Here is a 9,717-nt window from a genome sequence, read left to right on the forward strand (position 1 = left end):
CCTTGAAAGGTATCAGACTCTCCAAAAAAGTCCTGGTAAGGGAAGGAGATTCTCTAGAGAATGCAGATTTTCCCCCACAAGAGATGGCTTTGCAGAGCTATTCCAAAATATGTCAAAGAAATACATTTGGGGGTAAAATACTTTGATTTCCTTTAGGGCCTGTTATGTGTCATGTGATGCTACACCAGCATCAGGTTGGAATTTGGTATCTTGTTGCTACAAATAGTCTGTTTTGTCAGTCTTATAATCTCTTTGTGAATGTTCATGCTGGTCAGTCATGTGCCTGAACTCCAAAGGGAGGAGGGTGTAGCAAAGGATATCTGACCTCCCTTCCCATTATGGCCTTAACTAGTTTTTTGAGCATATGTTTTTGGATTTTCTTTGTTTGTTTTGTTTGTTTGTTTGTTTTTTGAGATAGAGTCTCACTCTGTCCCCCAGGCTGGAGTGCAGTGGTGTGATCTTAGCTCGCTGCAACCTCTGCCTCCCAAGCTGAAGCAATTCTCCCACCTCAGCCTCCCGAATAGCTGGGACTACAGGTGTGAGGCACATGCTCAACTAATTTTTGTATTTTTAGTAGAGACGGGGTTTCACCATGTTGGCCAGGCTGGTCTCGACCTCCTGACCTCAAGTGATCCACCCGCCTCAGCCTCCCAAAGTGCTGGGATTACAGGTGTGAACCACTGCACCCGAGTTCGGTTTTTGTTTTTTGGGTTTTTTTTAACATATATTTTTTTTACTAACAAAGTTCAGTCTCTGGAGAGACTGTCAAAAATTGCCAATGCTGACTATGTTTCAAGACATCATGGCAGGGTACTGAGAAGAGTTTTCCATTAGCAATAATCACACCTCAGGTAAACCTCATTGGCTGCCATTGCACAAAGCTTCCTTGGGTTTTCTTTGGGATCCTCTTGGCCAAGGGGGGATCCATTCAGTGGTTGGGGGTGCTTAGAATTTTATTTTTGGTTTACTCCCACAAACTTTGTAACGTTCTTTCCTTCCTTCCCCTTTGTTTATTTATTTCAGCCCTAGTAATTTTCTTTTTTTTCTCTCTCTCTCCTTTTTTTTTTTCTTTCTCTTTTTTAGACAGAGTCTCGTTCTGTCATCCAGGCTGGAGTCCAGTGGCATGATCTCAGCTCACTGCAACCTCTGCCTCCCAGGTTCAAGTGATTTTCATGCCTCAGCCTCCCGAGTAGCTGGGATTACAAGCATGCGCCACCATGCCCAGCTACCTTTTTGTGTTTTTTAGTAGGGATGGGATTTCGGTATGTTGGCGAGGCTGACCTTGAACTCCTGGCCTCAAGTGATCCTCCTGCCTTGGCCCTCCAAAGTCCTAGTAATTCTCTTTTTATCAGTTTTAATTCTTATTGAAGCTATCTATAATCATAAGAGTCAAATCCAAGGCTTGTAACAAAAATTAGCAGATCTCTCTCCATTTCCTGATCTCTAAACAGAACCACTTTCAAATCTCTAATTTTATACTATATTCTATAATTTTTCAGTTTCAGGTGTAGATTGTCAACTTCTTGCGACAGAAAATAAGGCCTTAACTTTCTCGCTGTCTCTCTCTCACTCTCTTTATTGCTCACATACACACATTCATGCTTTCTGACTTCTTGTCTTCCCGAAACAATTACATCAGCTTTGGTTAGACACATATTCAGTGTTGTACTGGTCAAGTCTAATCAGGAGTTAGAAACCACAGCGTAATCGGTACATAGAAAGTTTAATACAAAGAGTTATTAACTACAGTATAGATTATCTATCAAGGGGGAAAGAGGACTGTAAAGAATGCCTAGAGGTGGGCACGTTTGAGAGACCAGAGTACGCCTCCCCAGAGTACAAGGGATTAACGAGCTGAAGACACTTAAGAAGAAACAGATGCACCAGAGCGCTCTGCCCTCTGTTGGGGCTTGGAAAACAATGCCCTGCAGTACGGCACTTTGGCAGGCTGAGTACTTTGATCTAAAGGAGACTGGAAGGCTCCAGAAGCACGTTCTCTCTGATCTTTTCTGTTCTATCTCTCCTCCCTCTTTTTTCCCCCAAAGCAAGTCATGGAAACCAGAATTCCACTTCCCCAAGGCTGGTTATTAGAAACTAGATCCCGTCTTCGCCAAAGCAGACCTTAAAAGGAGACATGTCACTCTCACCTCCCCCATCTTTCTGTGCAGGAGCTGGACATAAAGACATACTCCGACCTGCCTTGCCTAATAGTTGGTCATAAGACTCCCATTCCAGAGGGGTCCTGCCCTATCCCAGAGCAAGGAATGCTGCACAGAGAAGCCAAGAAGAATCTGAACATACGGGCCTTGCTGGGTCTCCCTACTCAATCCATTATCATTAGATCATATCGTTGTTGTCCAGTCACATTTCTACACGCCTGTCCATTTTTTATCTGACTTAAGCATAAAAATAGACAATTTTCCCTGGGTCTTTAGGACTTTATTTCTGAAGTTTCCTGTGTCATGTAAAACTTTGATTAAATGAGTTGTGTTACGCTTTTCTCCTGTGAACCTGTCTTTGTTGTAGGAGTTGGAGCCATGATCCTTATGATGGGTGAGGAAAGGGATCACACCTTTTCTGCCCCTGCATTCTCCTCTATTTGCCTAAAAGCAGAATATAGATCTATATAGAAAAAGGGCATCTGTATGAGTCAGTTCTCCAGGAGGACAGAACTAATAGGATATGTGTGTATATAAAAGAGAGTTTACTAGGGAAGATTGGCTCACACGATTACAAGGCAAAGTCCTACAGGAGGCCGTTTGCAAGCTGGGGAGAAGGAGAAGCCGGTAGTGACTCAGTCCAAGTCCGAACGCCTCAGAACCAGGGAAGCTGACAGTGCAGCCTTCCGTCTGCAGTTGAATACCTGGGAGACCCTGGGAAGCCGCTGGTGCAAGTCCCAGAGTCCAAAGGCCAAAGAACCTGGTGTCTGATGTCCAAGGGCAGGAGGAGCAGAAGCAAGCAACCAAAGTGGGAAGAAGAAAGAGAGCCAGAAGACTCAGCAAGCAAAGTTGCCCCACCTTCTTCACCTGCTTTGTTCTGGCTGTGCTGGCTGCCACTGGATGGTGTCCACCCACACTGAGGGTGAGTCTTCCTCTCCCAGTCCACTGACTCACATATCAGTCTCCCCAACACCCTCACAGACACACCAGAAACAACAGCAGCCAGCTAGCATTCCTCAATCCAAACAAGTTGGCACCTAATATTAACCATTACAGTATCCTTCCTTGTTCTCTAAAGGTTGCCAGTGGGCCAGATGTGGTGGCTCATGCCTGGAATCACAGCACTTTGGGAGGCTGAAGCTGGTGGATCACCTGAGGTCAGAAATTTGAGATCAGCCTGGTCAACATGGTAAAACCCTGCTTCTACTAAAAATACACACACACATACACCCACAAATTAGCCCGGCATGGTGGCAGGCCCCTGCAGTCCCAGCCACTTGGGAGGCTGAGGCAGGAGAATCGCTTAAGCCCAGGAGGCAGAGGTTGCAGTGAGCCGAGATCGTGCCATTGCACTCTACCTGCACTCCCACCTGGGTAACAGAGCGAGACTCCCTCTCAAAATAAATAAATAAATAAATCCATAAATAAATAAAAAAGGGGCTGGGCGCTGTGGCTCACGCCTGTAATCCTAGAACTTTGGGAGGTCAAGGTAGGCAGATCACTTGAAGTCAGGAGTTCAAAACCAGCCTGGCCAACACAGTGAAACCTTGTCTCTACTAAAATTACAAAAATTAGCCAGGTGTGGTGGTGGACACCTGTAATCTCAGCTACTTGGTAGGCTGAGACAGGAGAATCACTTTAACCAGGGAGGCAGAGGTTGCAGTGAGCCGAGATGGCGCCACTGCACTCCAGCCTGGGCAACAGAGCAAGACTCCCATCTCAAAAATAAATAAATAAATAAATATTACCACTGAAGAAAGCTTTAGACCCTCTTGACCTGGAGATGAAGCCAGAGGAATTTATATGAACGAGTTTTACTAATCATCCTTTATCTGCCAGTTCTTTGCCTTTCCTCGAGTTGCTGCCTGTAGAAACTCAAAGTCCTTTTCCTTTGTCTTGTCACTTCTCTAAAAATGTACTGTTCTTTGTTAAAGATGCTAGCTAAGCTGGAATTTGAAGACACCGCTTTGAGAACTACTCATTCTCTGTGTATCTCCCATGTGTTATGAAGAATATATGTGAATACACTTCTGTTTGCTTTTCTTTTGTTAATTTGCCTTCTGTGACAGAAGTCCGTGTCTACTACAAACCTCTGGGGGTTCTTTCCCCCCACACGAGGACACTCACCGGAGGAACGACCCTCCCTGAGGCTGGGACGGCACAGAAGTTTTCTGGGTTGCTCCAGGCCACAGCTACTGGACAAGAAGAAAACACCACTCCAAGGTACAGATGTGTAGAAAACCATGGCCAGGACTGGCAAGCAGAAAGCACCTCTCCGGAGGACTGGCAGGCCAAGGCTGGGAAGCCAGCGGAGGCACCCGCATGATTCACTGGGGATCACTCCTGGGAAGGCTGCGGGAACTCTGTGGGAAGTTATGTATCAGGTGCTGCTGGATCCTAATGGAGCTGCCACTGGATCTTTGGTGGCCGCGTTGGGGACTGTAGGGAGAGGAGCGAAAAGCAGCAAAACCCTGGATGGTGGAAGCGACCGCCTTCCTCCTTCAGCGTCCGCCTTCCTCCTTCAGCGTCCCTCCAACGCCCTCTACTGACGATGCTTTTAACGTCATGCCAGCTGCAAAGGAGAAATAGTCAAAGGACCCCGAATTTCACAGGTCAGATGGTGCAGTGTGAATCTGGAGAGGCAGCAAATTGATGACTGGCATAAGTGATTACCTTTTATGAATCTATTAATGTTATTGACAGCTGAGTAATGTAACATATTACGACTACTTCTCCTTCCCTACTTAACTTTTTGTTTTCTCTCGGATTAAAAATTGGCTTTATTGGTTTTTTTTATTTAATTATCACCAATCCCCAAACCCTCCCTAGTTATGTAAACTTCCCCTCCCACAGGGGAACAATAGCCTCAGTCCTCATTCTGGCAACATTTGGGGCCGGGACTATGAGGCAGGTGAGGGACACATGGCAGTGGAGACCATCATCATTATTTGAGGAAGTTTATGCATCTTCAGCGGGATCCCCCAGTGCGGTCTTGTGGCCAATTCACAGAAGCCACTGGCTTGGAGTCTTTCCTCTACCATCTCCTTTCATCTCCCTAAGGGTGTTCTTACACACGTTCTACCCACTCCTTCATCAACCCACTCCTCTCCTGGCTTCTCATCATTACATTGATTGATTGATTGATTGATTGAGATGGAGTCTTGCTCTGTCACCCAGACTGGAGTGGAATGGCCCGATTTTGGCTCATTGCAACCTCTGCCTCCCAGGTTCAACCGATTCTCCTGCCTCAGCCTCCCCAGTAGCTGGGACTACAGGCATGTGCCACCACACCCAACTAATTTTCTTTTTATTTTTTTATTTTGTATTTTTTTGTATTTTTACCATGTTGGCCAGGCTGGTCTCAAACTCCTGACCTCAGGTGATCTGCCTGTCTCAGCCTCCCAAAGTGCTGGGATTACAAGTGTGAGCCACCACACCTGGCTGAAGCACAAGTTTTTTAAAGTTCAACGATCTAAATAGGTTTCTTCCATGGGTAGAATATTTTTCCCCATTTGTTTTGAAGATCAAATAACTTTAGGATTCAAAAGAATGTGAAAGTCTTAGTACACACTCAGATGAGTTGATCTTAAATTGCTATTCATGGAAAGCTTTTCAAGTCTGAAATATTAAGGAAACTCACTGTTTCCTTTAAAAAAAAAAAAAAAAGCTGGCTTTAGTTGTTGGTCTTTACTGAATTAGAGGCTTAAGTGCTTAGAACCTATTAGAAGTTGTATTTGAAGAATAAAATAGTTACCAAAATAGTTTAAGTGGGTAAAAAATGAGTCAGACCTCACCTGAAATTTCAGAATGGTTAAATGTGGATGTAAAATAAAACAAATGTACGAGAATTTAAGAAGAAAGTATATGTACATGTTTATAAATCTTAGATGAGGGAAGTCTTACTAAGCTAAACATATTGAAGCCAAAAAGGCATCAAAGGATTGACATAACCTGGGCAACGTGGCAAGACCCTATCTCTACAAAAAAATTAAAAACTTAGCTGGGCGTGGCAGCCTGTGTCTGTGGTCCCAGCTACTCAGGAGGCTAAGGCAGGAGGATTGCTGGAGCCTGGGCGGTTGAGGTTGCAGTGAGCCATGATTGCACCACTGCACTTCATGCTGGGTGACAGAGTGAGACCCTGTTACAGAGAATAAATAAACTAAAACAGAAGATTGACAGATATGAGCACACGAACATCCAACATCTTCCATAAAACCTGTTTATGGACTAAATGTTTGCGTTCCCACAAAATTCACATGTTGAAGGCTTTACCCACAATGTGATGGCATCTGGATTTGGAGTTGGGTCCTTCGGGAGGTAATTAGGGTTAGATGAGGTCCTGAGGGTGGAGACCTCATAATAGGATTAGTATCTTCATAAGCAGAGATGACAAAAGGCCCTCTCTCTCTCTCTCTCTCTCTCTCTCTCTGTCTCTCTGTCTCTCTCTCTCGCATGTGAGGACACGGTGAGAAGGCAGCTATCTTCAAGCCAGGAAGAGAGCCCTCACTAGAAACCAACAATGCTTGCGCGATAATCTCAGATTTCCAGCCTCCAGGACTGTGAGAAAATAAATTTCTGTTGTGTGAGCCATCCAGTCTATAGTATTTTATTATGGCAACTGGAACAGAGTACTACATAGTAGCCTAAGGAAAGTTTAAAAACTAGAAGTGTGGAAAAAAGTGTTTGCAGCCTATGTAATTGGCTACATGTTTACAACTCCAAAATTTATAAAAATTTTAAAATAAATCAGCTAGAAAAACACAAATATCCCAATAAAAAAATGAGCAAATGACACAGAGAGCATTTATGAAATAACTGCGAATTAACAACAAACAAAAGAAAATGTGTTCTATATCATTACTGTGATGGCGGGAATAGCCCTTGAAAGATGTCCATATCCTAATCTCCAAAACTGAGTATGTTGCCTTACATGACAAAGGACCTTCGCAGGTGTGATTAAGTTAAGGATTTTGAGATGAGAGGATTATCTTAGATTATCTGGGTCAGCCCAATGTAATCACAAGGGTCCTTATAAGTGAAACAGAAAGTCAGAAGAGTCCAAGTCAAAGAAAGAGATGTGATGAAGGAAGCCAAGATTGGAGTGCTGTGCTCTGAAGACGGAGAAAGGGGCCACAAGCCAAGGAATACTGGTAGCTTCTAGAAGCCGGAAAAGGCAGGGGAAATGAATTCTCTTCTAGAGCTTCCAGAAAGGAATACAACCCTGCCAGCATGTTGACTTCAGCCCTCTAAGACTCATTTTGAACTTCTGACCTCCAGATCTGTAAGATAATAAATTCGTGTTGTTTTAAGTCATTAACTTTGTGGTAGTTTGTACAGCAGCAATAGGATACTAATACAATCACTAGTTAAGGACATCTAAATTAAAGGAATGATATGTATGCTTTTAAATCAGTATAAATGAAACATACTGGTGTGGCAGAATATAGGCACATATACTTTTGGTAGAAATGTAAATAAGTATGCCCTTTCTTGGTGAACAACAGTATTTATCAACCTGTATCAGATCTTTAAATGGGCATCTTTCACCTAACAACTTTATTTTTCTTTGACTATATTCTAAGCACCCGATTTCCAGTTGCATTTGTAGTGAAACTCTTCCTTCACACAAAATCGAGCAGAGGGAAGTGCATCTGTACTTGCCAAAGCAGTGTTAGGGGCTGCAGCCCTGAAGCCTGGCCTCCACCTCACCCCTGCAGAAATCCCTCAGGCATTTCCAGGGCTCCATGCAACACACTTGGAGAATCACTGTCTTGGGGGAATAACCGGACAGGCAAACAAAAACTCCATACAAGGATGTTTATCACAACATTGTTTCCATTGCAAAAAATTAGAAATCACCTATATGCCTCCCAAAAAAAGTGACTTGTTAGGAAAAAATATTCAAAATCACTAATCATCAGGAAATGCAAAACTATAATGGGATATCACCTCACCCCTGTTAAAATGGCTATTATTGAAAAGATGAAAGATCAAAACTGTTGGACTAGGATGTGGAGAAAAGGGAACCCTTGTACACTATTGGTGGGAATGTAAATTGCTATAGTCACTATGGAAAGTAGTATGGAGGTTCCTCAAAAAAGTAAACATAGAACTACCATATGATTCAGCAATCCCATTGCTGAGTATAGATCCAAAAGAAATAAAATGAGTATGTCAAAGACATATCTGCACTCTGTATTTATCACAGCACTATTCACAATAGCCAAGATATAGAATCAACTTAAGTATCCCTCCACAGATGAAGAAACAAACACAGATATGCAGACACACACACACACACACACACACACACACACAATGTAATACTAATCAGCTTTTAAAAAGAAGGAAATTTCTTTTTTGACAACATGGATGATCCTGAAGGACATGCAAAGTGAAAAAAAGCCAGGCACAGAAAAATAAATATCTCACGATCTCACCTACATGTGGAATCTAAAAAAGTGGCACTCGTTGAAGCTAAGAGTGGAATGGTGGTTGCCAGGGGCTGTGGGGTGGGGAATGGGGGAGATGTTGGTGAAAGGGTCCAAAGTTTCAATGAGGAGAAATAAGTTTAGGGGCTCTATTGTATAATGTGATGACTGTAGTTAATAATGTATACTTGAAAGTTGCTAAGAGATTTTTATGATCTCAAAACAAAAAATGGTAAGTATGTGAGGTGATGAATATGTCAACTAGCTTGATTTAATACTTTCACAATGTGTGTGTGTGTGTATATATATATATATATCTCAAAGTATCACATTGTACCAAAAATATTTACAATTATTTTTTTATTTTATATTATTTTATTTATTTATTCTTTTTAGACAAAGTCTCATTCTCTCCCCCAGGCTGGAGTGCAGTGGTGTATCTCAGTTAGCTGCAACCTCCACCTCCAAGATTCAAGCAATTCTCCTGCTTCAGTTCCCAAGTAGTTGGGATTAAAAGCGCCTGCCACCATGCCAGGCTAATTTTTATATTTTTAGTAGAGACAGGATTTTGCCATGTTGGCCAGGCTGGTCTTGAACTCCTGACCTCAGGTGATCTGTTTACCTCGGCCTCCCAAAGTGCTGGGATTACAGGTGCCAGCCACCATGCCCAGCCAATATATATAATTTTTATTTGTCAACTATACGTTAATAAAAAATTTTAAAAAGTGACTTATGGCTGAGCACGGTGGCTCATGCCTGTAATGCCAGCACTTCGGGAGGCTGAGGCGGGTGGATCACCTGAGGTCAGGAGTTTGAGACCAGCCTGCCCAACATAGTGAAACCCCATCTCTACTAAAAATACAAAAATTAGCCAGGTGTGTTGGCAGATGCCTATAATCCTAGCTACTAGGGAGGCTGAGGCAGGAGAATTGCTTGAACCCGGGAGGGCGAGGTTGCAGTGAGCTGAGGTCACACCATTGCACTCCAGCCTGGGCGACAAGAGTGAAACTCCATCTCAAAAGAAAAAAAAGTGACTTGTTATGATTTATTCATAAAATAGAATACTATGCAGCCATTAAAAATGTTGAAGTATGCCTATATTGACATAGAAAGAGTTACGTAATTTA

General features: G+C 43.0%; 1 pseudogene; it reads right to left on the reverse strand.

Moving 5' to 3' along the window:
• Positions 1–750: 750 nt before the first annotated feature.
• LOC116268798 lies at positions 751–883 on the reverse strand (annotated as a pseudogene).
• Between the last annotated feature and the right edge of the window lie 8,834 nt (positions 884–9,717).

This window comes from Papio anubis, chromosome 8 (genome assembly GCF_008728515.1).
Source record: "Papio anubis isolate 15944 chromosome 8, Panubis1.0, whole genome shotgun sequence".
NCBI lineage: Eukaryota > Metazoa > Chordata > Mammalia > Primates > Cercopithecidae > Papio > Papio anubis.